This window comes from Pygocentrus nattereri, chromosome 15 (assembly GCF_015220715.1).
Source record: "Pygocentrus nattereri isolate fPygNat1 chromosome 15, fPygNat1.pri, whole genome shotgun sequence".
In the NCBI taxonomy this organism is placed as follows: domain Eukaryota; kingdom Metazoa; phylum Chordata; class Actinopteri; order Characiformes; family Serrasalmidae; genus Pygocentrus; species Pygocentrus nattereri.
This window is the reverse complement of record NC_051225.1, coordinates 19292182-19314683: the sequence shown is the minus strand read 5'-3', so window position 1 is coordinate 19314683 and position 22502 is coordinate 19292182. Positions and strand designations below refer to the sequence as shown.

At 41.0% G+C, this 22502-nt stretch overlaps 1 protein-coding gene across 5 annotated transcripts in view; it reads right to left on the bottom strand.

Annotated features, from left to right (window-relative positions):
• The window catches only part of nlgn1 (neuroligin 1), a 307133-nt gene that overhangs the window by 116940 nt on the left and 167691 nt on the right, over positions 1–22502 (bottom strand). The gene's annotated exons all lie outside the window — the stretch shown is intronic.

Below are 22502 nucleotides of genomic sequence, written 5' to 3'. Positions count from 1 at the left end.
GCGTGGGCCAGACCTGCAGGGCATGTAACAGTTTCCTGGCACACGTTCACACCCTCACTTCTTCACACACGCAAGGTCCTATCACTTGTTTCTCTCTGACAGGACATCCTTGGGGCCTATGGTCAGAACGCAGCCATGACTTTGCCAAAAGGGAAAGGGAGGAGAACACAAAAGAGATGGAACCAGAGAGATAAATGAGCACCAGCGCTCATTCACTCACTCACGTGCTCTCATTATGCATTTGGGAGCACTTTATCTGGGAAGGATGAACTCGTTTACAGTTAAGAGGATATTTCCCGACGCACGGCTGGGCAGGTGGAGGTGATTTTGGTGGGATCAGGTGCGGAGATCCTGAGTGTGCGGCATCGGGGGGCTGCCCGCGTGAGCCGATGGCAGACTTATTAAACAAGGCCAGCCTCTGGCCTCGTTGTCCAACCTCAAGCCCCTGCACAATGCACGGGCTCCCTAATGGCGAAGCAGCATCACCTCTAAAACTCAATGAGAATGCCAGAGGTTTCAGGCCAAACGAGCGGGGATTACATCGGATTCAGGGCTTGGCTTAGGCCTAAGTATACCTAATGTGAAGAACAAAAAAAAAAGAAAGACAGAAAAGCTCACATAGAGTCAGTATTAAGAATTAGTGCACGTATTCACCTTGACTTTTACTGATGGTGACAGTCTGATAAGTTTTTCATTCTCAACCTTAGGGACTAGATGTGAATATCTGACACCTGTGATAATGCAATGCATTCATTAGGTGCGTTTTATCTTTCTTAAAGTAGTGCCTCTCAATTCCAGCCCTAAAGCACCCATATACTGCAGTTTATCATTGGCCCAGCAATAACAAACCTGATTCCATTCATCAACTAGTCATCAAGCACTCCATGCCCTGAATTAGATATTTAGGAACAGGCAAAGATATAAATCTAGAGCAGGAATAAGAGCAGGTAATGATGAAAAGCTGCTCAGCCCAGGAATTTCCCAAGACTAAGGTTTGGAATTAGTGCTGGAAAGATATAAACAATAAAAGGTATAATCAGGATATTGATTACACATTCTGATTAGACCTCCGTAAGGTATACCCAATGCTGAACCTAATTTCTCTTTATCAGTGAAAGGCTGCTGCAGTAAAAACCATACCAAGAACACAATCCTTCTTACATCTTACAGTCTTACAAGATATGCCTTTTACTTACAACTTACAAGCCTCACACAACTACGCAGTAGTAGCACAGGGTCTCTGCAGCAGGAGTGATAAAGTATAGATGGGATATAATGGACGGAATGGGATATATCGCCTTACAAACAGCCAGTTCTCTTTAACTGCAATGCTGTCAAGACCTGAATGGACTGATTGGAAAAGAGGGGTCAGGTCAAGCACTGTAACCTTGGTAACAGACGGACTCCCAAACTCTATGCTTCCACATTGCGCAGAGGAAGCCAGTGACTGCCAACAAGCCAGATCACACAGTAAAGCGCCGTATTTGGAGAGCTGTATATAGAGGGTTGCTCAAAGCTCCATTTGACGTCACATTTGGACAAAGTGCAGGGGTTCGAAGGTTATTCCCAAAAATGAAAAGCGCTGATGAAAAAGGGAGTAAATAATCAGAGAGAAACGCAATGGGAGTGGACCAGAAGGGGAGAAAAGCATTACCTGCAAACAGAGGCAATCAATCTGACAGCAAATTCCAGGAGCCCACCAGCTCCACTGTACTTTTAAGCCTTGTGTTTTTATAGATTGTCATAAATATGGTCTCGGCTTGTGAACTTCGATTGACCTCCAGGCACACTGCAGTCAATATCTTCCGTTCCAGGATCATTGGAGCTGTTAAACCAGCACCAATCTGTCCCTCTCTCCCACCCATGCTCAACTAGGAGGGAGGCTCCCCTGTGGCAAATACAATAAAGGAAATGAATACCGCTTTTCCTTCGTTTTTACTGCTCCACCTGTTGGGGCATACTGTTGAAAGAGTACAGTAACAAATCTCAATCTAAGGAGAAAAAAAGACCCCAAAAAACAGGAGCTGTGAAGGGCAGGCAGGTTGAGGAAAAATGAATTGTGATGCTTTCTTTATGAATCTTTCAGTTAAGGCAAAAGGTGTGCTGGAAGTGGTTGTGGCAGTAGCAGACAGGACACAATAACAGTCTCTGTTATTTACTGCTCCTTCCCAAACAGTCAATACAGGACTTATATCCTGAGTCAGTTATTGCAGCCTTCCTGATATCGGCCATTGGTAATCGGCACATTGCTATTTCAAAGCTGCATTGGTGGAGAAGAGATTATATGGTGCAGCCATGGGAGGAAAGCTAAAAGCTCTTTGTATGGTCACATAGTATCATGGCTTGCTGGAGGACTCCGGCTTAATCAAAGTGAGTAACCCCATCACACACATACACACATGTTCCACTTCTTTGCTGGAGGTAATAAATAGTTCACATGACATGCTTTTCAAGGGGGATTGGATACTTTATCTTCACCACCTACACAGTCATCTGCTACCATAACACTGGTCCCGATGGCATGGAAAGAAGAGGCATCTATCTTCTGAGTTTGATCCAGAAAACAGTGGGTTTGTGTAGCTTGCACATGATCAGGCTGCTATTGTTATATTGATGCTTCGATCATATTATTGGGTGGAATGTGGGCTTATTTTATTTCATCACCTAAACAAAAGCAATGGTATAAAATAGTCCAAACCAGGGGTGCCCACATTTGTGGTGGGCTAAGGGCCAAAAAGACCAAAACCATATACAAGTAAATGAAGTATCAAATCATGTTTGTCAAAGTTTCAAGTCAAGTTTTCAAAAATGTACTTAATAACATTGCACCATAGTTTGTTATTTAAAAACTTCAACAAATACATTTTTAAATAAAAAAAAGAATTTAAGAAGTTATATATGAAGGCTTTTGTTTCAAAATCCATTACAGACCACTTTCAATTTTTTATTTATTTTTTTTGTGATGTACATTGTTGGGACATCTACTTATTTATGCCTGGTTTGATTCTGTGGCAATTTGAATTGGACAATGTGGACGCTCCCTACAAGCAGTGGCAAACTACTAAACATACTGTGTAATCTTGATAGTTGCACACAATACAGTGAGTGACTGCTGTGAAGCACATATCTGAGAGCTATAAATTGGTAATTGATTTGGCATATTTTACGTACAAGTAAGAACTGTGAGGAGGTGGTGGTAGTGTTTTTTTGATGCCTGGCCTTCCTATGAGAAATGCTCCATTGTCAACAATCCAGTGTAATCCAAGTCATTATTATTAAATCAGTTGGATCTTTTCTTTTTTTTAAATAACAATTTTTATTTCATTTTCAATCATAGAAAAGAACAGAAAAAAACCCCAGCCCAAAATAATAACCAAAAACAGAGGAGGGTAAGAAACTGCAGAACCACTCCCCTACCCTATCACACTAACAACAAGAGACAGCTTGCTAGACATACTGGTGGACATTCGCGACATTCCATTGAAAAACAAATACGTATAAATAAACATAGCCATCCGCAGCCATTGATGGCAAACTGAATTTTTCTTGTAGTTGTTGAAATGACATTAATATATTGCTCTGTTACGGATCAGATAAAGACAGAATACCTACTTTGTGCCACTGATGAAAAACACCATTTTGCATACCAGGGGGAAAAGCTTTAAAGAGTTTAAAGACCATGATAGATTATCCATTTCAAAAAAATTGTTACTATCCCACCACACTTTTAAAGTACATTTTTAAAATTTTTTAAATGTAATTTTTTTTTTACATTTGGCGAATATTTTTTCCCCAAGTAATTAAATCCACCCAAAGACCATTTAAAAGGAAAAAATGGAATGGAGGTCAGATCTTCAAACTTCCCAAGCAGGGTTGCTTCTGACTTGTCAAAGTTGATCTTGTAACCAGAAAAACATCTGAATTTTCTTATCTAATAAAGTCTAAAAAGCTGGGATCAATTTGAGTCTTTAAAGGTTCCCTCTGTTCTGTGCAGGTGGTTAAAGTATCATGCCCTTTGGCAGTCCAGTCTACTTCTCCATGGGGTGCTGGTGACAGACACGTTTACAAGCTGACCAGACCGCCACAGCAGCCTGACTTTGCTCATAACACTGACCCACAGCTCACTCTGCACTAACACCTGTCTGCCAAGAAAGACATCACACAGATTGTCAATGAAGGAAAAAAGCACAGAAGGGAAAGTGCTGCATTTGAGAGCAGCTGACTCCCACATAGTCCTTTCAAATGCCGCAACCAGATGCTTTAGGGCGAAACATCTAAATCTGGCCAGCGCTGTCTTCTCTAAACTCATGCTGCTCCTGGTAAAAGCATTGTATGTGAAGAGCCTTAGAGCTATGAGTTCGTCCAGGGGGGCAGTGTAATAAGGTTTTAGCATTGCAATGAGGCCTACATGCTCAGCTGGATGCTCCCAGAGTGAGGCCTGTGTTATGCATGCAAAACAGATAGACAATTAAGAGGTATCAGCTTATTTGCTGTTGAGGGGGCCTGGCGCAGAAAGGTTAACCAAAGGATCCTCACAGAACCATCTAATAAGCAAGCCAAAGCGCAAGCTCTCCTCTTACTCCTCTCCCAAATGTAATATTGCTCCTTTGAGGGCTGTGGGCAGGGGAGATGAATGCTAAAGGGTCAGCAGTCGCTGTAACCATCAGGCTCCCTCTCCAGTCCATGAGCTTGTCTTTTTTGAATGTTAATAAATCAGCCTTTGCTCAGCAGCTCACAAGATTCAGGCACAGAAGGTCCACATAAACGCTGAGACTCATCAACACAGCTTAAAATGGTCTCCAAACAGCTCCAAACAAGATAACCCTATTTGCTCCAACTCAATTTAATACATCAGACAGGTAAAGAAGCCAATCATTCCTATCATATACATGGATGGAGGTTCAGATAAAGGTCGGTTGCTACAGCGCTGGCCATGCATTAACAAGACACAGGCACAGTAACACATCTTGCTCACTCATGACCTCAGCTTCTCTACTTTAACACCTCACATTTGATTGAATATGTACTATCACCTTCAGTGAAAAAAGGAAGACAGATAAGTGTACTTTTGAAGAGAAGGCAAACTCAAGTTGAGTTTGCAAAGAAATTAGAGCTAGACCACAGTTCAACTGTGCAACGCAAAGGCAGGGGAGGTGAAAGGATGTTGATAACGTCAGAGGGAATCAAGGGCCTTTAACCCCAGCTCTGCACTGCCCAGGCAGTGAGGGGGCAGAGATGAATCACGCGCAGGGATTTTGAAGCCTGTAGCGGAGGCTGCAATAACCTGAGAGCCCTGTGCATACACATCAGCTCATAATAAGAATCAAAATATAATATAAGGAGCACACAAAGCAAAGGCAGATCCTCGCAGCCGTTCGCAGCAACCATACCCACCCCCCCGAAACTGGAAGTTCCAGCATACTCTAACAAGATTCATCTGGTGACAATAGGGAAGCTCAGTTGCTACGGTTACATTGAGCAGTCTGGCCTGGGGTGGTACTGTGACAGAGAGTCAGAGACTGAGAGCGAAAGAGAGAGAGAGAGAGAGAGATCAGACAGTCTATATAATCCCACACCACTGTCATCACAATCAAAGCCAGTGGGGGTGGGGGGGTGGGGGGGGGGGGCATGGGACAGCTAATAGGAAAATTATTCTAAAAAGAGGCACTTTTTTGATAAGAGCCAGTACACTGTGTAATCATAATGGGAAAATAATTAGCACAGACAATTACGGCAAGTAATGGAAAATGCCTTGGCCTGGGCGGGCGAGTTGTGTTGCTTAACGTTGTGGAGACTGTAATCTGCCAATTACTGTCAGATCTGGATCTGGAAACTGTGCACTATAAGGGGACTTGGTAACACTGCACACATTCTCACAGGTTACATCTATGCCATAAGACAACATCTGAATTGCTTAAGAAAACATAAAGACTGTAACAGTGAGTCCTAAAGCACAAAAGCATTATGTTAGTCTAAAGTAGAGCAGGCATGACAAATGCTAACTATGTAAGTAAAATGAGCACACTTCATATTGCTCTAAACAAGCTTATCAATATCTAGGGCAACATGCCCAAACACCAACCAATCTCATTTATGAAATTTCAGAGCCTTTTCCAAAGTAATAACTCATCTTGTAAACCTGCAGAAATCTAGCGGAGCTGAGTGTTTTTATTTGCCTGTGACAACCATCTGTTTCCTCATAAAGCATTCCGTGACAAATTGGAAATACACATTCGTGGAGATGACAAGGACGCTGTGCTCTTCCTGAAGAGGTTGATCTGAGCTCCAGATTTTACTTAGCTGAAGTCATTTATGCAGAAATGCAGTGGAAACATCATTTTCGAGTGCTGTTGGGCAGCTCCGTGTTGCCAATCTGGGATTGTTACATTTATAAAGATTTACCATGTAGAGGTCCTCTGGTAATTGTGAGAACAATCTCTTCAAGCTAAGAGCACGAATTTAGTATGTGCTGTCCCCTTCCTCTTAATGCACAAACACAAACCAGTTTAAACCAATGCTAATGTGCGCACTGGCGTCCTTTGTATAATGATGAGCCAGAACAACCAAAACAGAACACAACATCAGACAAGACATCAATGGGAAGAAAAGCAAAGGAGACAGAGATGATATTCTTGGATAATCAGGATCTTGACTTGCTTGCACTGCTTTATTACCCTTTCCTTACAGTGGATAATGAGATGAAGGCCAACTGATCTGATTGTCTAGAGACATACGGCCACTCTTACTGGGGCAATGGTCCAACTGTTCTCTCAGATTCAATCAGCATTGGATCTTCGGAGTGGGCAAGGAACTGCAAGGAATTATACAGAAGTAGCCATGATGCAATAGGTAATGCTTTGGTATTGCTTTTTCTCAGACAAAAGATTCATGTGGAGAATTTACTGGAGGGGACAGGTCTGAAGAATGCATGCTTAAAAATAAAGGTTCCATGGGGCTTTTTGGAGAGGCATCACAGAACAACCACTTTTAGTCCCGTAAAGAACCTCCACATAGCATCAAGATTCCATACTAATTAATGTGTTTTTTTTTTCTATGAAGGTACATAATTTAAGAACCTTTATATTTCAGATATGCATGTCTTTAGTCTAGGCATGTATATCTGAAATGGTTTGTGCGGATCCTCCCTCCCTTTCTCCTAAGCAGTATGGAGAGGTTAAGTGAACTTGAGCACCTGGGAAAGAGGCTGTCGTGTCCCACGTGTGAATATGATGATCTACTCTATGTAGCCAGACAGCTTACCCACTTGGGCGAAAACTAAATTAAAAGCATGGCGCAGGCTGTACTTGCGGGAGATTATGGGCCGGCCAGCACTGCCTCAGCGGCTCCCACGCAGCGGCCCCTCTAATACAGCATGCTGTTTACTCAGGCTTTGGAGCTATTCCCCAGGAATTAAGCCCTGTCGCTCACCTGTCACTCACCCGGGCTCCTGTTCTCCACTGCCTGAAACCCCAACAGTGAGAATGGTGTGACTAGCTGCAGATAGTGAGCGATCTCCCCAGGCCACCAAGTTACTCCTGCACCCCCTGGGGCCAAGAAGAGGAAGAGACACATCTGCCTGGTGGTTCTTTCAGATCCCTGTTCCGCCCACTCTCATCTTCCTGTTGAAAGTTTATGTATCTATCTCCTCACAAACGCTGAAGGGCATCAGTGTTGGGAAAAACGACATGCAAAAGAAATTAAGAGGAAGAAGGCTTTAACACTAATCACTTCAAAGAACACTTCACCAGAAACATTATAAATGAAGAGGTCATTAAAAATGAATAGGAAACCTTTTAATACTGGACGTGGCGTCATTTTACAGGAGAAAGTCCTGTGATAATAGAGCCAATTGGCTTGCTGCTAAAGCAGCAAACAGGAAAAGCTCTCCTGCACAGTAGCCAGAACAAGCTGAAAAAACATGCAATTATTTGAAGCTATTTGAACTTGTTTGTCTGTTGCTAGTGATTTCAAATATGTTTTTGAATTGCTAATCTGGCTTTTAGTTTCAGGTTCACTGGTCTTTCTGCATTCAAGGAGATAAAAGCCTGGTCTTGCACGACTGAATTAAATGCCAGGGGCCTTGCCAAAACGGTCGCAGAGTGGCCAGATTTTCTTGTCAGGATTTTGACTTCACCTAGACATGTTGTTTGTGTTATGCTAACTGGCCTCTGATTCATTCATTAGCAACAATGGTATTTTTCTAGGTGATGTACCCCTTCACAAGAGCACAAGACATGTATTAAGCCATACATTTGTACAACTGTTTGCTCTTTATCCTGCGTTAGATGCTGTATATGCCTGTGTGTGAGTTTGTGTGTGCGTGCGTGACTCACTCAGCAGTGGGTGATTAATGACCACTTGAGGTTGGCATTCTGTTAATATGGTGGGAGGTATGAAAATTGGATGTACCTGTTAATATTGGTTTTGACTAATGATCCCTCCTGTTAGTCATGCACAAAGGGGGACTAATGAGGGTGACGTCTGGTTATTAATGAAGCAATACAATGTTTATCATGCACCATGTTGCTGGCAAATGAATGGGTGTGAAATTTGATCTATTTGAATGTAATTGAGGCACATCTATCCTTAGATTGCTTTCTTAGGGCTAGAATGAGGAGGGCAGAGAGAGAATAGTACTGATTAGTTTCTCTGCAGTCTGACAGTGAGGCCATGCCTCTAATTCGCCATTCATTCATCATTTCCTCATCCTCCATGCTTAATGTGATCAACAATCACATTAGATGCAGAGGAGCTGATTAAGACACTTGCCACCTCTAGTCTCTACATCTCACTCCACATCTACTCCGCACCCTCCCCTGTGATCACCTCATCAGTAACTATGTCAGAAATACAAAAATAAACAATCAAACCACTCAGAAGCTCCTCTGTAGGGCCGTAATGAATCAGACATCCTACAATATGTAATATACAATATATGACAGATATCACCTCATGCTATTCAATATTATGCAAAACAATATTAACTATGCCCACGGTAATAATAACATAAAATAATACAGAACAACAGTGAAGGCATGCTTTATTCCTGTATTGTAATAATTCAATAGAAATTACACTGTTCCAGTCATCTATATTACGACTTATTACTATTATTATTAAATACTCTTTCCATTACTCATAACCACAAGGAGTAGCTTTAATTAATAGATTAAAGTGTGGCTTATTTTCCTTGATGAAGCTACCACTTGGTTTTCTACCATATATAATATATTCTTCCCGTCTGTTCTTAGCTACATGTCTAATGAAGACTGTTTAAAAAAAGCCCAGCCATGCCCCGGGTTTGACTCACATAAATCTGCGAAAGCAAACCGGCACATTCTTCATCTCGCTACTTCTCTCCTAGGCACAGGCCTAAAAGGCTCATTCTGTGACAAGGGACTGAAATTGAAACCCAGTCATCTGTTTAAATATCCCAGTTATTGTCAGATACTAATGAAAACAATCTTTCAGTGTTACATTTGAATAGGGAAAATTGCATTAAAAAAAAAAAAACAAACCAAGAGGGCCTGACTGATGAAATGGGTGGGGGATGAGGACGATGACTGCATGGCTGCACCGCATTCCCCATTTCTACTGCCCTGCCTCTCAGTCTGCGAGCAGCTTGAGTGTGATTTCTGCTCGTTCGAAAAAAAAAAAAAAAATTACAGTCAGCTAGCTGTGTTCTGCTTGCGTTCGCTCATATGAATTCCACTAATGACAATGAATTACAGTAAGACTGCAATCCTACAAAGACCTGCTGCATCACTGCTCATATTCCCTAAGTCAGTGGGTTTGTTAATCATATCATTTTTCCTAGAGGAAGGTTTCGCTTAAATGGGAACATAATTCTCCCTTATATCAACAGCTTACCAGACAAATTCTCCAGAAAGCCATGTGGAGTAATACAAATCATCGCTGTCACATATCCACACCCTGTAACCCTTTTTTTAACATTCTTTACACCAACTGAGAATGCCAACTGCCTTTTACATTGTGTGAATACTTGATGATAAATAGTTCAAAAATTATTTGGAATAAAATCATGTTACATTAAAGAAGGGCTGCCCAAAGTGAGGCCCATGGGCCAAAGTTGTCCCAAGGGGCACTGAGAGAACAAACTTCTCTTCAAAAGTATAATATACAGTCATCTGCAGAAGTTTGAACTCTTTTGGGGGAATTTGATGGTTTGCTGATTTTCTATGTGAAAACAAGCTCCTCTATAGGGAAAAAACTTCAATATAACATTTTTCTGCAAATTGTCATGCATCATTTTGATTTATGCCAAGTTTAACATATTGTAAAATTATGAAATGTGGCATAAATTTTACACGGGCTACATTTGGCATTTACTGTCTTTTCTTATGTTCCTGTGTTAAATTTACCCCTTTTGCCCCTTTGCGCACTCCTGTATTATGGTAAACAACATTTTTCACCCTTCTTCAATAATGTTACTGAGTCAGAAATACAAGGTTGTGTTATGACAGCTAGAAAATGTAAAATATCTGTCTGTCGAGGTGCCGGACACGAGGGGGCTGTGAAGTGTAACTAAATCTCTCTTCTTCACCAAGATGCCCGTGTGTTTGAGCCACCGAGCAGGTGTGAGGTGCCTGGCTTTGTGTTAGGATAGCTGCAACTGTCGCCACTTTCACACCATGAAAAGTGTCATCTCTGAAAATAGCCCAGTGCCGACGGTACCTTAAGAGGAGGAAGGGCTGCGTGTTTTTCTGCAACTAGCTCACATCCAGCCTATCGGTTGGTTCTCCCGCAGGGTAGAACAAAGAGCGGCAGGGAGGAGTCGACCCAACTCTTCTGTGACAGATGACATCACAGCATCAGCCCTGGCAGAACTCTGGCAAATACAGAAGAGTTGACGGGAGTAAATCTGGTGACTAAACCTCGTGATTTAGGTGAATGGATGACTTACAAGCCTTGCATGGATAAAAAGCCAATTAACTCTGCAGCAATTTCCAGCAGCGGATTTGCCTCGTGACATTAAGCGCAGACATATGGTAAAGTTGCATGTAATTGGATTACGGTGATTAATACAGCTCGGCATTTGGAATGTGTAAAAAGTATGAATCATGACTAAAACAGCCCACTCTCACTCCGTCACTCTGAGGGCAGAGACAGCTGTCAGTCACTGACAAACACTCTAGCAAACAGTGCCGTCGGTCTGAAATGAGAGTCTTATTACAATGAGCTGTGCATTGTGTTTCTCAGTACAATTTCCAGCTTGATGTGACAAATCACATCTAAATGATCAGTGTGGCTCACAAAATCAGTGCCTTCCCTGCATTGTTTGAACGCACAGACAAATGGAATGAAAAGCAACTCTGTCAAGTGATGGTATATTAAAAACCAACATCAAATATATTATAAAGAGTCTGAAAACAGATTCAGCACACTGGAAACAGCAGAGACCACCAATGACACCTCCCGCTCTGTGGTTGCAAAATGGCAGGCAAACAATGTGTTCTACATATTGACTTTGTTTGCTAAGTGGCTGGATTGTAGGTAGGAAGAGTGCTGACATTTAAAAAGCTATGACTGCCAAGGTTTTCTCCCATATGTGGGCTGGTGGAAATACACAGCAGGCCTGTATCATCAGTAAAGTGCTATGCATATTCATCATGGGACAGTGGATGCGAAATGCATTAAGCGGATGCAGAATGTCCAAGTAGAACAATGGGCTACATCAGGGGACAATAGAATAGCCAAATCCAAATAAGAGGCATTTTACTTGTACAGAATGGTAATGACCACATTTGAATGACAAACGCACTATGAAATTCTCTCAGACTAAATCCTGTTAGGACAGGACATGACACCTTAAAAACACTCTGCATGCTATTAAAAGCTATTAAATCCTTCTCAGCAAAATATATGGTTTAAGATTAGTGACAAAACAAGTAAAAACAGTAAAATAATACTGCCTAACACAAATTTTCAAGAATAACCCACAATAAAGTGCTCAGATGCAGCACTTCCAAGAACCCAGAAATACAGCAGCTGAAGCTTGTGGCAGTACCAATAACAAGCCATTCCAACAATTTTATGACATCATAACCCAGACCTTCAATCAGAGCCTTTTATCCTGAGCTCTGAATCTCAATTCTTACCATTCTTTCCATTCCATTAATCTCTTTATTCAGCTCAGCCTTGCAAAACAAAAACAACATCCTCTGAGTTAATGTTTTTCATTTGCCGCAATTAACAATCTCTAGAAGACAGCCAAAACAAGACCAGCAACCAGACAGGAGACTTTCCTATGAGTGAAGGGGGAAAATTTCCATGGCTGATGGTTAAAATCATCATGGAACAGCTGAAGTTCTAAGCTCCTCGAACGTGCGTTGGAACCATGTCTGTGAGGATGCGGCAGAAATCTGTGGAAGGCCTTAACATCTGTCCACTGGCAGGGGCTGATGTCCTCCCAGCCAAAGGGCTCCATTCCCTCTTTACACACTGCTGCCACAGACTATTGTGCCAGGAACCTGCTTGGACTCAAGGCTCACAGATGCTATAGTCTCCTAACAGCCTGTCCTCCTGTGGAAGCCTCCACGTCCTTTACCTTCTGCTAAAATGTCTATGCTCAGACCACTGGAGAGGGAACTCATTAACATCCTGACACTACAATGTGACACTACAACCAAATAACCACTTCAGTCAACTCACATACCAAGCTGTGATTATACTTCCTGCAAGAGCAACACACTAACTGGGGACTTCTGTGATATACAGTGTTACGGAAAAGTCATCAAGAACAACAGAATGACATGGAGACGAGCCTCTTCTAAAGGTTGCATTTATTCAAAAGAGACATTTATTTCAATCTAGACAGGCTCCAGTCTCTGTGGGCAAGCGATTCAGTAATCAACCATATCTGATGTCACAGGTCTTCAAAAGGCATGGTTACTAAATATATGAGAGTGTGGTTCTCAAAGGAGCTATAAAAGGAGCTTATGAATTTTTATTCAATTTCTATCTCATGACTACAGCCTTCACATCTTCTGCTTCTCTAGGGGCCTGTTTTGAACCTGCAAGGCTGATGTGTATAAAATGTTCCCACTGCTCTAACATTCTGTCACCCAATTGGGGAAACCTTGCAAAACAAGGTACTTTGACAAATATTTCTAGCTATCCTTCCTCCCTCTCCCCCAACCAATTGCTGAAAAAAGCAGTCAAGCTTCAGCGGAGATCCTTCAGCAGCAATCAATGGCGAGCCATGGCTGGCTACTGAGTCAGCATGAGGAACACATAGGTGACCTGCAAAAACAATGTATAAATCTTTCCAGCTTATGTACTTCAGTTTTTCAACCACAGACTCCCTTATTGATGGTTGTGGCTGTTAAAGCTACAGTTTGCTGAAAACGTAAAACTTAATAATAAATAAATACATTTTCTATTTACCCAAGATGTAGTTGATCAGCCAAGACAAGTTTGGTATCCAAGCATTTGCTTGCCTAGCATAGCACTGGAGCTACAAGGCCAACAAGAGGTCATCATTATATTCCCAGGGTTCCATGTTCCCCAGGCCTTGTGCTCCCTCTTTGTAATAAAGGATCCTATGCTCCCTCATTGAAATTTTCATGGGAAATATCTATCTGTTCTCATTTTGCCTCAATCATATTTCATGAAAATAAGATTTTTTCCCATACCTCTATACCATTGTATATTTACATATGTATATATAGGCTCAATCTCAAATGAGTTCCTACTCCCTATGTAGTGTGCACTATATAGGTCATTATATAACTACTTCTAGACACAAATAGCACATTAAATGTCTAAATAAAAGCTGATTATATTCAGTCAAAGCTACATAACGTCCCATCTAATACTTTGCACTATCAGGGAGAAGAAGAAAGTGAGTGCTTTCACCCATTGAAAGAAAGATAGTATATAACAATAGTATAAGCATTAAGCACTGCTTTATAATGACATGTGCTTGGTTCATGATGATGATTTGCTAAAATTAGAATGGATCTGGTGAAATGCATGCTTCTCCAAGCTAATCTGTCAATACAATGTCATGAAAAGATTGGCATGCAGGCCACAGATGGGGCAGCACTGTAAATCATAATGCAGTGTACACATGTGTGACACTGGTGCAAATCTGGTAGGGGATGCAGATTGGTTAGTGATAGTTTATAGTAAGTCTTGATTTTTGTAGTGTTTTTAGCTCCTTGTAGCTGCAGTGCTAAGCTAAAGAGGCAAAATTTGGAAAGCAAACATGTTGGTTGATTGACTTTATTTGAGAAGTGTAAAACTTTAACTTCCACTGGCACATACCTTAAAGATTCAGTCACTGTGCTGCATGAACGTGTTCCACAGTCAGTTTTCAAAAGATATTAAACATAACACTCTAAGTGCCCCTGTGATAAAGACAGAAAAGACTGTGTGGACAGCAAAAAAAAGAGCAGTAGGTGGAGAAGAAATGAATCAAAGAGATGAAGGTTAAGCTAAGGTAGGGAAGCGGAATCAAGACTGAAGACATATGATGATGTCCCTGCACCATGGCAGCACTTTGCTATGCCATCTGAGGGAGGGAAAATTAGTTATAATTGGAGTGATTAATATCAATGATTAAACGTTCCTATTAATGATGATTCATGTAATTGAATTCAGCGGGATGCAATATGATGGCGCTGTAATTCTAACATGCAAATCAAGGCCGTGTCCTCAGTACCTCTACCGCGAAAGCAGAGGCTGAGACTCAGGCCTATGTAGACTGGTCTGTGCCTATATTTATTTTCTCCTGTTTTGGCACAGGCAAAGTGGTTGGCACACTTCTCTATTCACGGCAGATATCTGCCCTATAATCCTCCATATTGTGTTGATTTTTCCAGCAGGAAAGAATGAAAAAATGCCATGCTTTAATGGGGGGGAGGGGCTGACCTTCAAAGGGATTTCTGGATTTACAAAGGTATTAGACTAGTCAAAAAAAAGACAATGCCAGATGACTTTTCCACTGTACTCGGACAACAAAGACAAAAATAAATGAATAAACAGACAAAGATTCCCCTTTAATAGAAAAAGGGATATACTCTTTTTAGACTCCATTACATGATAAATGAAAAAGTTACCCATGACATTTTAAACTAGAGGAAAATAAAAAAATTGCAGTTACTTGGCATCATACAAATTAATGAAAAGAGCACCTCACCACACAGCTAGGAAGAACACCAAGAACGGTTTCAGAAAGTCTACTGGAATAAACACAGTTCTGTCTTGACCCAGCAAACTAAATCAAATTACAAGAAGCAAGAAGCTCCAAGCAACTAGAGGAACTAGAGATATAAATCATCTGCTTGGGTAAAGCCTAACGCACGATAAACTGCTTTTGTGGACAATTTACAACTGTGGATCTCCTCTACAACAGACTAAAATATGAACCCAAGCGAAGGATTGAGGCAAGATACAAGGCCCGTGATAAATTGCTTCAAGGTTTTGTGGTGTCTGGTAATCTTAATCCTTAATAATCAAGCATGTTAAGAGTCTGGGCAGGCAGCAGAAACATGCAAGACTGCTAAAGCTTCAAACCTCAGGATATTTCCCGCACCACAGTGGCATTGCTCTATCCCCATGTCAGAGTGTCTGTTTACAAATTCAGGTTCACCATGATGAGAAAGGAAGGGCTCCAGCCATAGGAAAGTATCTCAGAGCTTTGGGCCAAGTGTAATCCCCTGGAAGTACTAAATGCTTATTTCAGTTATCTCACGCTTCCAGAGCAGACAGGATATGGAACGACACAACCCTGAGGGACTTTTGACAGGACCTGTGAAGGATGCGTTTATTCTCACAGTGAGTGGCAGTGCTTTGGCCCATGCCTTCTATGACAATAACCTTACTGATGTCCATTTCACATGTGCAATGAGAGCGTCAGTGCATGATTACAGCAAAATAAATGTCACAACTCCTTCAACCTGGCTTGGCCATCTGTCAGAAGAGAGCGCGAGGCTGAAAGTGCTGACCAGCCATGGCAGTGGGCATCTTGTTCCCGGTGGGAAGTGGCTTTGACCTCTAAAATGTGGCACAAGTTAAAGGGCCAACAAATTGGCATGCAATGCCACGTCAGCAGGAGCCGCCACTGCCCATCAGGCAACAGCAGCTAACGATAGCAGTGCATTTTACACAGGAGTTTTAACATAATTAGATCTGTGTGAAAACCATCCTGTCAATGAATCAGGTAAACTAGCAATGTTTTAATCTGATCTGGCTATTGTAGCATATCATGACAGAGTAAAATGGTAATATCACAGAAAAAATAAAAAGAATGTGAAATAAAAAATAAAAACTATCATAGTGTCATACTATGCACATAGTAAACATGAAGCGAATTTACTTTAGCATGCCTTTCATGCACAGATTAATTGAATTTTTTTTTCCAGATTTCTTAATTTTTATTATTCAGATCCACATTAAAAATCTAATTACTTTTCATTTGCAATAAAAAAAGCAAAGTATTTAAAAATGTGACAGGATTCATCCATTTTTTATTTAAAAAATCATTTCTGCCCGGTGAAAAGAATCCAGAAAGCAACAAGACTTACCAATAAAACAAGTAATGCAAAAATGAATAAAGCTGCTCAGCCTGGAATTAGCCATATGTTCTGTGATAGATACAGGTAGGCAGTGGTAGCAAGACATGCAAGTTTTTCTACTCTTATTTCCTACTGTGAAATCCCTCAAAACTGTCTGGACAGAGCGAAACCAGATGTTTTGGATACAAATGTACCTCGTCTTTCTTTTGCATAAGCTCATGGCATTCTAGATTTTTAAATTCTTTTTAATTGGATTTTTCAATTATGAAATTGCTAACTGCAATGAATATAATTCTGTACAAATGTACTTCTATTATACATATACACAAATGAAATATTTATGATATACATTTTTCCATTTATAGCCATTGTTGCATGCTGTCCACATATGTGGACAGTTGGTTTCTGAAGCACGAAAACATCAGGGATGTCAGGAAAAACTAATTAACATAAATCTATTAATGTTCATTAGAGTCTCTTTGACAAAATATTTTTACCTAATTAGATCTTTTTGAGTAGAAACTGAACAGATATACCAGAGACACTGGCTGCATTCTTGCTATTGTTAGTCATCTTGGATTCAAAGCTTTACAGCACTCAAAAGAGAAATCCAAGAGGGTTTCTTTTGTTAGATTGGAGCAATGTGCCCTATGACTCTAATGTCTAGTGATTTGAAGGACACAAGGAATGGAATATACCTTAAGAAGAACTGTCCACAAGCGGGTACACCATGGGTTAAAGTATCTGGAATATCGTACCTAAAATGGATTGGTTTTACTAACCTTATTGTGCTTAAAGTGTCCAACATCAGACTGAGGGCTGTGGGCTGAATGTCTACAGCCCTGAGTTCATACAGTGTGAAACTTTTAACTGATTTTAAAATGATTTTTCAAATATAAGCTATTTTTAATTATTCAATGTTATATAAATCAAATCAAATCAAATTTATTTGTATAGCGCTTTTTACAACGGATGTTGTCACAAAGCAGTTTTACAGAATTTCAGGAAAAGACAAACCCTATACCACCCTAATCTTTAAGAAAGAGAGATGCTTTGCTCAAACCACAGAAATGTGTATACACAACAAAGCACATTTAAGGCAAAACCTATTTACAGTGTGAAATATGTCTGGTACAAAATAGTTTATTCAAAATAGTCCCACACAGATTTTTCTGTGAGGGAACACAGTTTCCTCTCACTCTATCAAATTCTCCCAGTTCACCAACATTTTGAATGATGCCTCACACTTACATGTACAAAAAACAATACTAATGGTTAGTTTTAACACAACGCACAAATGGATTATACCCATATTATTTCCATAGCAAGGAGTGATTTCACATAAAAAAGTGAATGATGAGGTTGAACATCAGCAAGTGATTTTCAATGCTGCGGTCCCAAATTAGTATTGTACTTACCCTGGAAATTAAATCGCTACTGTTAAACCCTACATATGTAGCTGTATTAGTTACAATATCTAAAATATAAATATCAGATTGAGATCAAGATTGGCTGCTGCCAGTGTGGGAAATTCAAGCATATAAAACACTGAAGTCCAAAAGTACAGATGTTTCCTGTTCACATCTTTTCAAGCAATTCCACCTTGTCCCACTCTCACTCTGGCTTTGAGTCTCTTGTATAGTTCATTTTGAAGGTGTTAAACATATCCGTCTGTTTTCCCCAGGCAGAAGTAACATCGCCGTGTGAATCCCACTGAGCAGCTAGATCATCCACAGTGGCAGTTGGTCTCCACCGAGATGCCCAGGAGCAGGGCCGAGCTAATCCCTGGTTCCATGGCAGAGACGGATGCCTCAATGTGCATCCATCCATCTGTTGGTGCCCCCCTGCCTATCCCCTCACAGCAGCTGCTGTCGGCCGGCAAAATGGATGCAGCAGCGGGCCCAGGGGCAAGGGTGGTCATCATGACAGGAAGCCCCTAGCTCAGAGATAACTCCTGTAGGCTCTGAGCTGTAAATTATGGGAGTTACACATGAAACACAGCTTCCAGTGCAATTTCCCAGCCGGGGTCCTGATACAGTAAATAAAGCCACAGGAACAGGGGCAGCTCTTTCACCCTCAGAAATCAGATAAGCACCTTCTCAAATAATGCCATTACTTACACTGGGCTTGCAGAGAGAAGCAAACAGGATTGCATGACAGAACCCCAACGCCACCCCCCCCACACCCCACCCCCCGAGATGAGTCCCTGCAATCTGAACACTCATGTCTGACATCCAGAGATTCAAACTTCTCAAGCAGCTTCTTAATCAAACCATACAGTTAACTCACTCCAGAGCTATGGAGCGATTCGCACTCATGACCACAGTCCCGTCAGGAACTCCATGACGAAGTAGAGGCAGTAAGACTGGAATGATGGCAGAGAGAGTAGGAAGGTCTGGAGAAGGTAGAGGAGGGAACAAGTGGGCACAAACGCACAGTCAAGGCTAATCTCCTCAGTGAGCAATGCTTACAATGCTCTAACTGTCTGCGGGCAGATGGCCCTCGTCCTCCAGTGCTCGTCTCTTTTGTCCTCTACCAAAGCAGCCACCAGACATAATATCAACTCCCATTTGAGCTACAGTCAGCCATGCCTTGCCTCAAGTTCCAGCGTCTGCTTAAACACATACAGACAATTAAAGCTTCAGGGTGCTGCTAACGCTTTGGACACAACTAAAGCCGAAGAGCTTCTCTGCGAAATCTATTAACAAAACATGCCACATTATCCATGCAGTTCATGGCTGGAGAAGATGCTATTTAACCAGTTGAGACGCGTATCCTATGATCACTATTATTTAGAAAAATGAACCACATTCGAAAACAGCCTATAAAAATTTTATTAAGTCATCTAGCAGCTAACAAAAAAAGGAGGTGAAGTTAAATAGTTAAACAAACTGAAATTAAGCATCTCCCTTGACATAGCATTACAGAATAGGGTCAGATGTTAAACATGCTTCTTTAAAGACCCCATCGCAAGCCCACCGGGGGAAGCAGGACAGGAGACAAAGAGACAGCAAGAGGTATAGAAGGACACATTAGGCAGTGCTCAATACAAACACTAGGAAGAGTGAGAAAGAGATAAATAGAAAGAAAGAGGGGGTGGAGAGGCAGTGAGGGAAACACTAATGAAACCAAGTATCTGGGGTATTTATTTCGAGGGAGAAGAAATTAATAAGCATGAAAAATAATAATCCGCAATGCAGGGCCACTTTGGAATGATTACAGAAAAACACCAAAACCAATTATTTCGGGGAGAACAAAAGCCAGTATTGAAGACTTGAAAAGTAGGTAAACAAAGAGGCTAACGCGCCTGCGAACAAACACACCTTAGACACAATTAAACCCACACAGGCTACATCTGCGGCACGCACCTCACGCTGACATGCTGACAGGATGCACGCTCCTCTGCTGAATGTAAGCAGTCAAAACCACGACCATTTACACACAGTTAGCACCTTAGCTGTAAACACATTTGTCATCTTGGTACAAAAGAGGCATTGTTCTCGGTCTACCGCCATGAGGTATTATAGAAAGAAACAAAAAGCTTCAATTTATGCATCGAGATGGTTGAGTGTAGGAGCAGGTGTTACTTCACATATGACTTTCACTTAATTAAGCAGCTTTGGAGAATTTTTACTTGGATTTCCCATTAGCGATTTCAATCTCCAGTCAGTCTGCACTCTTGAAAATAAAAAACGGTTAGATGGAGACATGCCAGAGAAGAACTGCTTTGGGTGCTTTTCAATGGATGAAAAATATGAAATAAATTAAATCAAATCAGGGTGAAAGTTTTTCAAAGTTTGTCAAACAAAGTTTCAAGAGCCTCTGCATAATGCAAGGTGTTGTATAACAGTTAAAGGTAGTGTTTTCTCCACTATTAAATAGGTAAGGTGACTCACCCAGCCAAACTCACATGCTACCCTGCTTTGTTGCGATATGGATATTAGGATGTAATTGTCAGGCTAATGTTTGCTTCCTAGCATTTGTTCTTTATGAGGTATGTGCTTATTTTTTAGCCATAGTAAAATTCACAATCTATTTTCAAATATAGAAAGAGACACTACATGCACTAAATTCAAATCCCAAGTCCAGTTCATTACTAGAGCGAATGATGGACCTCCCTCTTCTGCATATTTGCAGACATAAACAACAACTTCCTTGAGCAACCCCCCTCCTGGAGGTTTACTTTCCTGAAGAGTTTTCTAACCCGCATCTAACATGCTGTCCCACCTCCTTACCTAACAATGATGTATCTGATTCAGCCACTCAAGAATTTCTGAAAATGTTATTTAGCTGGAGAAGATGTGGCAGGCTGTGGTTTCAACTATAGTCCACAGGAAGGTGATTTCCAGGTTCAGGCCACTGGTGTCCACTGACCTATAGCATTCCAAATAACTTTCTGGGCAATCCAAACAGTACTTAGTGTTAAACTCTAATCATTGTTCTCCTACATTTCTATAGAAATATATGCAAATCTGTAAAGCATTCACATGTGACTTTTATATCACATATAAATATATAAACGATATAAATTAACTGACTTTTAAAAATAAATACTGTACTTAAAAAAAAAAAATAACGTGATAATGCTACTCTTGGCTTGGTGACAATATATGCATGACAACTTTGAAGGCCACCACCTGGCCTGGGAGAGAAAAAAAATAGGGGAAACATCAAAGGGTTTTTGCTAGAACCACAAGCCCAAGAAAGTCCAAGATATGGAACTACTGTGTGCCAGTTCTGGTATTTTACTTGCTCTCTAGTGCTGGCCATCCCTGTGCTGCATGGCTAACCTCAGAAACAAAGCATGCTGACTTATTGATTGGATTTGGAAAAGGCTCGACTCAAAAAACGTGGCTAATCAATCTCCTTGATGAAGGGGATCAGGGCGAGCAGGGCCACTGCCAAAAATTATGCCTCCAATGGCACTGTTTTAAAAAGGCCCTTATGCAAGTTTGATGTGCTGCCAGGGAACAGTTTTATATGGAATGGCACGATATGTGATTTGCTCCGTAAATCCACAACAATACTGATAATGATGCATAGACAGTAGTGCGTGCTTCAATCCATTAAGGCTTCTCACTAACACAGCATCCTCTTTTGCCTCTACGGCCAGGGGGATTTGCCTTTTTTCACATTCCGAACAGTATAACAACAAATTAGGAGCTGTGGCAGGTGTGAACATGTTCAGGCCTCCTAGCAGTTTCAGGTGTCTTAAACAACAATTACAGAATGACATATGACTCATAAATGTATGACTAAATGTCTTATAGAAGGTGAAGGTCTGCAGTATGGATCATTAGTGTATGACGCATATGTTGCTCAGTGATCAACAAGCAGAGAAATAAAGTTTATTGCCTGTAGCATTTTAGTATAGCAGAAAAGTCCAATACTTGTTACCTATAAAACCACTACAAGCAAAATAATTACTCAAATAAATCAGATAAATCAAAGGTCAGTGTTAGCGATTTGCCAACAACAGTGTGGGGGAGTAAGGAGTTGACTGCAAATTGGTTGACTGGCTTCTCAACAAGCCAGGGAAATGGACCTAATGCGCCATATTCACACTCATTAGACCATAAACTTATTATTAGCTATTAATCACAGCCCTGTGCCTTGGCCTATTCAGTGTGTATGTGTGGTTGCTCTTTGTTTAGGTGAGGAAAAAGCCAGTATCAACAACTTAAACTTCTTAAATTCAAATAACAATCACTGTACTCATTCCAGACACAGTCCAAGATCTTTTCGTCCAACCCGAGCCACATTCCTTTGAGGCTACTTTGAGCCGAACTGAAGTGGAGATGAAAGGAGTCCCTTGTCTTAAATCATTTAAATGATACACTTACCTGGAACTTGTTTAAGATGCTGGGAAATCTTCTCACAACACACACTATAAAGCATAAAAGCAGCTGAAAAACTGAGGTCCCCCTCTTTGGTAGAAAACCCGAGATCATAAATGGATAA